We start from the raw sequence: 6,778 nt of genomic DNA, 5'->3' as shown, positions 1-6,778 counted from the left end.
ATGGGGTGGCCTCGCCGGAGATGATCGAGGCCGAGCTCAACCACCTCTACCTCTGCAACTGGGATTGGCAGATCACCTTACTCTCTGGAGGCCAGTTCTCTGTCGTCTTTCTGAACGCGGTCAGCCACGGATACGGCACCCGCAGCGGAGACATCACCCTAGCTCTCAACTCGCTAGTGGTCGACATCTCCGTGCCGGTGCGGGACCCCTTGGCGGTCGCGGTCTTGGACACGGCTTGGATCCTCGTGGGTGGTCTCCCGGACATCGCCCGCTCCGAGCGGGTAATCGGGAACATGTCTCGCATCCTCGGCAAGGTGGTGGTGGTTGATGAGCTTTCCCTCCGCAAAGAGGAGGAGGTACGCGTTAAGGTAAAATCTCTCGACTCCTCCAAGCTTCGGGCCACCATCCGGGTGTTCTTTAACGACCAGGGCTTCAACCTCTGCATCTCCCCTAAGCCTCCCAACCATATTGGCCGCCCTCGCATCGACGACAGCTTACCTAGGGGCGGCCCCGGTGGGGGTGGCATGGGGGGCCACCGCAGCGACCGCGACCCACGTCACGGCCACCACTCGGGCTCGGACGAGGATGATGACGACCTCGAGGACAGCCCCCACCACGACCAGCCGCATGTGCCTGCCACCAGGGGTGGTGATGGGGCGCGTCGTACCCACTCGGCTGCCCCACCATCCTCCGATGATGGCCCCGGCGCCTCTGATGTCAGTCTCCAAGTTTTTCCGGCTTCTTTGCCCCGCTCCCTCGACGACATCTCCCTCGGCATCTTCGCCTCCTCCCCGACCAGGGCCGAGCCGACGCTACCCGATCTGACCCCCACTGCGGCCGATCTCCAGTTGGTGCCGCTGGGGGGTTCGGCTTCGGACCCGGCTCCGCCTCTCCCGGGGCCTTCGGAGGGCGCTCCTGGCTCCCCGGCCCGGCCGGCCAGCCCGCCTGTGGGGGTTAACGCGCCTGCGGACCCACCTCCCTCCCCTGGTGTCCCCTGCGTGCCGTCTCCTGCTCCTCCCGTGGTGCCGTCGTGCTCTTCCCCCGCGGTCCTGGCGGTGGTGGTGACCACACCGGTGGCCGATCCACCTCCTCCCCCTCGGGCTGCACGGCGGGGCCATTCGACCTTGTTCCCGGTGTCCTCCTCGCGCCGTAGTGCTTGGATTGAGGCGACCAGGCCGCCGGGTGGCCCGGTCCTCCCCATCCCCGAGCTCGCCGCCCTCCGGGCCACTGCCCGGAACCTCGAGTCAGGTACCACGATCATCCCGGCCACCTCTGCTACGTGCTCCTTTTCTGCTTTGGAGTCGGCCCCGCTTGGCCACCTCGCTAAGGTGGGAGCGGACTCGGCCATAGTATTCCGCGGGGAGGTTGCCCCCCCGCTAGTCTAGATAGATGCCATCCGTGCACGGGAGATCCTTGATGGTCGGCTCGCCGAGGCCCGTGCACGCCCTCCCCCCGCCGCGGGAGCTCCGCTTGGGTCCACCCCGAGTGCCCCATCCCATGCGCCGGTCACCCCGGATGAGATCCGGGGCCGCACTCACTCTCGTACTGCCGCTCTCCGCGCCCAGAGCGCGTCATGTGTCCTAGGGTCAAGCAGCCCCCCGATGGATGCCTGATGAGAGCCTTATTCTAGAACATCCGCGGTTTCGGCCAAGATGGTCGGCGCCGCCAACTCATTGAATACATGCGAACCGAGCGTATTGACATAGTAGCCATCCAAGAAACAATGCGGACTGAATTTTCCCTGTCGGAACTTGAGCATTCGAGTTCCGACCTATTCGCCTGGCACTGGCTCCCTTCTAGTGGGAATGCAGGCCACTCGGGGGGCATCCTCCTAGGTGTGAAGGATGCCACCCTTGAGGTAGGGGGCATGGACCGGGGAGAGTTCTTTGTAAGCATGGAGGTTTTCGAACAGTCCCTAAACTTTAAATGGGAGATCATCGCGGTTTATGGCCCGGCCGACCACCGTAGGTCAGAGACCTTCCTTGCTGAGCTCAGGAGGAAGGTTGCGTCGGCCCAGTTCCCGGTGGTAGTCGGCGGCGACTTCAACCTCATCTGGACGGAGGAAGATAAGAGCAATAATCTAGTGAACTTTCCTCGGATGCAATTATTCAATGATTGCATCGCAGATATGGGATTGCGGGAACTCGATCGTGTAGGGGCCAGATTCACTTGGACTAACCGCCAAGTCGATCCGACTCGCTCGGTCCTCGATTGAGTTTTCGTCTCCCCTGAGTGGGACATTCGATGTCCCCTAGCATCGCTGCTGGCGATCACGCGGATTGGGTCAGATCATGTACCCCTTCTCCTCTGCTCGGAGAATGAACGTCCTCCACTGCCGCCACGCTTCCGTTTTGAGACCTTCTGGTTGCGCCAGCCAGGCTTCACTGCTGCGATGGTTGGCTGATGGCGTGAGGCGAGGGACGCTCCCCATAGGGCCATGTCGGCCGTTGACTCTTGGCATTTCTGCGCCAAGTGATCACGGCAGTTCATGAAAGGATGGGGTGCTAACATGGGTCTGGACATCCGTGAGAGGAAGAAAGCTCTCCTTGACGACATCCAGGCCCTCGACCTCTAGGCTGACACTACTGGTCTCTCGGCAGAAGAATGGATGCTTAGGTACGACTTGGAAGATCAGCTCACGGTCATCTACACTGACGAGGAAGCCTACTGGCGCATGTGAGGTACACAGAATTGGGTCCTCAAGGGGGACGCCAATACTGCCTACTTCCAGGCTATCGCCAATGGTCGTAGGCACCACAATTCCATCCCCCTCTTGTGGGATGGCCCGACCCTCCTCCAGCGCCTGGAGGACATCCGGGCGCATGTTCATGGCTTCTACAGAGACCTATTCCCTGCCTCCCCTCGAGGAGGTCTTGCTCTAGCGCAAGACATTTGGCCTGGCCACTGCTGCGTCTCGCCGGCGGACAATGCGGCCATCACGGCCCCGTTCTCCGAGGAGGAGGTCTGGGCAGCCGTTAAGGGCATGAACTCCTCCTCGGCCCCTGGCCCGGATGGCCTTCTAGTGAAGTTTTTTCAGTCCTTCTGGGAGGTGATCAAACCCGAGGTGATGGCCCTATTTGACGAGTTCATGGCTGGGACCATTGACCTCGGCCGGCTGAATTATGGGGTAATCACGCTCATTCCTAAGGTGCCGGGTGCCTCGGACATCCGGCAATTCCGGCCGATTACGGTGATTAATGTCATCTTCCGCATCCTGGCCAAGGGGTACGCCATTAGGGTGGCCCCTATAGCTGACCGGATCACTCACCCTGATCAGTCAGCTTTCATCCAGGGCTGTTATATCCTTGATGGGGTCCTAGTGTTCCACGAAGCTCTCCATGAGGTGCGCTCCAAACACCTCAAGGCAGTCTTCCTGAAACTGGACTTCCACAAGGCATATGACACGGTCAGCTGGGCCTTCCTTTGGGAATGTTTGCTTCGGAAAGGTTTCGACGATAGATGGGTCACCAGAGTTATGCAGTTGGTCTCTTCCGGTCGCACAGCGGTGAACATTAATGGGGAGATCAGCCCATTCTTCCCCACGTTTTGTGGGGTCCGCCAGGGCGACCCCTTCTCCCCATTCCTGTTCCACATAGTTGTTGATGCGCTGGCTGCCATCCTCGATAAGGCCAAGGCGGCAGGACACATCAAGGAGATTGTCCCGCACCTTGTTGGAGGCAACGGGGTCTCCCTTCTCCAATATGCGGACGACACCATCATCATGGTGGAGGGCTCCGCGAGTGATATCTCGAACCTCAAGTTCCTCCTCCTGTGCTACCAACAGATGTCCGGCCTAAGGATCAACTTCGACAAGAGTGAGGTGATGATCTTGGGCTACTCCCAAGACGAGCGGCAGAGCATCGCGGATCGACTTAACTGCCAGCTTGGGTGCTTCCCCACGACCTATCTTGGGATACCCATTAGCGACACTAGGCTTACCGTGGCCGAGCTGCGCCCCACGGTGGGGAAGCTCCAACACCGGATCGAGCCCTGGCAGGGACGATGGCTTTCTAAACCGGCCCGTACGGTTCTTATGAACTCGTCCCTTGCCAGCCTCCTCTTATTCATTATGAGCTTCTACAACCTTCTGGAGACTCTTCATCACAAGATTGCCACCGTTCAGGGGCGATTTTACTGGGCCGGCGAGGGTGACAAGCAGAAATACCACATGGTGAAGTGGTCCGAGATCTATAAACCCCGCGACCAGGGCGGCCTTGGGATCATGTCATCCAAACGCATGAATATAGCCCTTTTGACTCGATGGCTCTGGAGGATTAACAGCGGAGATGGTGGCCTATGGCTGCGCATTATTCAGCAGAAGTACCTCTGCGGAAAGCCACTCGCCTTCTGTCAACGCTCTGGAGGCTCCCAGTTCTGGCAATCTGTCATCCAGCTCCTCCCTGTCCTCCGGATAGGGACCTCAATTGAGATCGGGTCCGGCACCACCACGCTGTTTTGGTTTGATCGCTGGACTGGAGACGCACCCCTGGCATCCCGGTTTCCGGTCCTATTCTCCATTGCGGTGGCCCCCCAGATCTCCGTGGCAAACGCCCTTCTCGACCTTGGGCGCCTTGTGTTCCGAAGGCCTTTTGCTCCTGCGGAGAATGCGGACTGGCAGGAGTTGCTTGACTGTGTGGCTCTCCATGAGCCGGATCTCACGACTGACGATGACCACGCTAGATGGCGCCTTGAACCATTCGGTCAATTCTCCACCAAATCTCTCTATCTGGCCATCGCCCCCTCGCCCGGTCATGCGGCGCTCTCATCTATTTGGGAGATTCGCCTTCCATTGAAGATTAAGATATTCTTGTGGCAGTGGATTCGTGGCCGCCTACAATCTGGCATTGAGGTTCTGAAATGCAATGGCCCTGGGGATGGGCGCTGCCCACTCTGTGGGCCTGAAGAGGACTCGAACCATATCTTCTTCACCTGTGTGTCTGCGCAGTTCCTTTGGAGTTGTTTCCGCGAGATTGAGGGTGGAAGCTGGGATCATACCAACTTCCCTGCTCTCTTTGCCGAACTCCAGGCGATTCCCCCCGCATTACGCCGCATTAGGTGGCTGATCATCGGGGTCCTTGCCTGGACGCTGTGCACTATTAGGAATAAACTTGTGATTCAGCGTATCCCTCTTCGTTGGGCTACTGACGCTTTGTTCAAATGCTCTGGTTACTTGCATCTTTGGCGGCCGCTTAGCCGCCCCAGGGAGAGAGACGCCATCACCTCCATCATCACTCAGCTTCGTGCAATGGCTCTCCGACTGGCTCCCCCGCTCCCTCCACCACCACCTGAGCCAGATTAGCTCTGCGTCTTTGTCACCGTCGCCGTCGCCGCTTGTTGTATGTGCGTCCCTGGGTGTTGTGTTGGGCTTGTGGTGCTGTGCCCACAGCTGAACCATTGTTGCGTGTGTGTTGTGTTGTGTGCATCTGTGTTGGACCTTCGTGCGGTGGCGTTGGGTGTGTTCGTGTTTCGAGTGGTACCTTGTGAACGTTGTGCTTGGTGGATGCTTTATTTATAAAGCGGGGCGAAAGCCTTTTTCGGTAGAAATGCTACAACTTAGGCACAAGACGAGGGTTATCAATGCTGCTTTTGGTTGTGTGTTTGACTTGAAGGTTGATTCCAACATTTCTCGTCCTTTGATGGGCAACATCTACACGAGGATTGACCCTTCAACCATGATTTTGGACATGGGTGAGGTGAACAAGGTTATACGTATTACAAGTGATGATATTCACCATCTCTTTGGGTTCCCTCAAGGTAATCGTACCCCCCTAGGCCCTCGAATGATGGTTTCGATGATGCTGTTATGAGGTTGAAGGGCAAGCTTGGGTATGCTAGGAGTGACGAAATGAAGACAAAGGATTTGCTGAATATCCTTGCTGAACTTGTGAAGGATGAGACGAAGGATGATCTTGCTCTGCAGGTGTTTTACCTTATTGTTTTCATGAAGGTGGTTATCCCTGGAACGTCTACACGAGTGTCTAGGAAGGCAGCAATGGCCGAGAACCTTGTGTTTGAGGACATGGCAGACATGGACTACTGCCAGTTGGTTGTTGACAATATTGGGAGTGCTGTTGTTAGGTATCAGCAAGGTACTAGCAGAGGAAAAGTTGTCACAGGTTGTTCCATCGTGCCGCTTCTTATGTATTTGGACTGCCTTATCATTGGCAAGACGAATAATATTGACTTGAGGACCCCTCGCATCAATTTCATGGATCAGGCCAAGCTTATTGAGCTTGGTGTGGCTGACTTGGTCACGAAGGGTGATGATGACCCAGCCAACTAGGTGTTTGGGAGACTGCCTGTGAGTGTTTCTATGCATTATTCTTTCCTGTGTAGTTTAACTTGAACTTCTGGTATTGTCTTGTATATTTTTTGTTCCCATGTTCCTTCATTTGTTTTCTGACGCGTTGACTTTTGTTTTTTATGCAGTGGAAGACACGGGCTGAGGTTGTGTTCTTTAGGGTTATTGAACGTCCTGTTCTAGCTATGCCTCGTTCTGCCGGCCTAGGGAGTGGAACTTCCCCAAGATTTGAATTCTGCCGGGATGTTAATACCGGTGCCCCTGTAGATCCAGGAGGTTCTTCTGCCCGTGTGAGTGCTGCAGGTGGCGTTTCTTCCGAGAATTTGTTTGAAGCTGCTAATGCTTCTCTGGTTAGGATTGACAGTCTTCTTGAAACTGCTTGTGGGGAGTTGGCTCGTGTTCCTTCAACTGCTAAGCATCTTAGTCGCATTGATGGGATTCTTCCTCACGGACACGGATTTGATGCTGAGTCTTCGA

The sequence above is a fragment of the Triticum dicoccoides genome, chromosome 5A (assembly GCF_002162155.2).
Source record: "Triticum dicoccoides isolate Atlit2015 ecotype Zavitan chromosome 5A, WEW_v2.0, whole genome shotgun sequence".
NCBI classification, from domain to species: Eukaryota; Viridiplantae; Streptophyta; class Magnoliopsida; order Poales; family Poaceae; genus Triticum; species Triticum dicoccoides.
The sequence above is the reverse complement of the archived record's forward strand: the minus strand, read 5'-3'. Positions refer to the sequence as shown.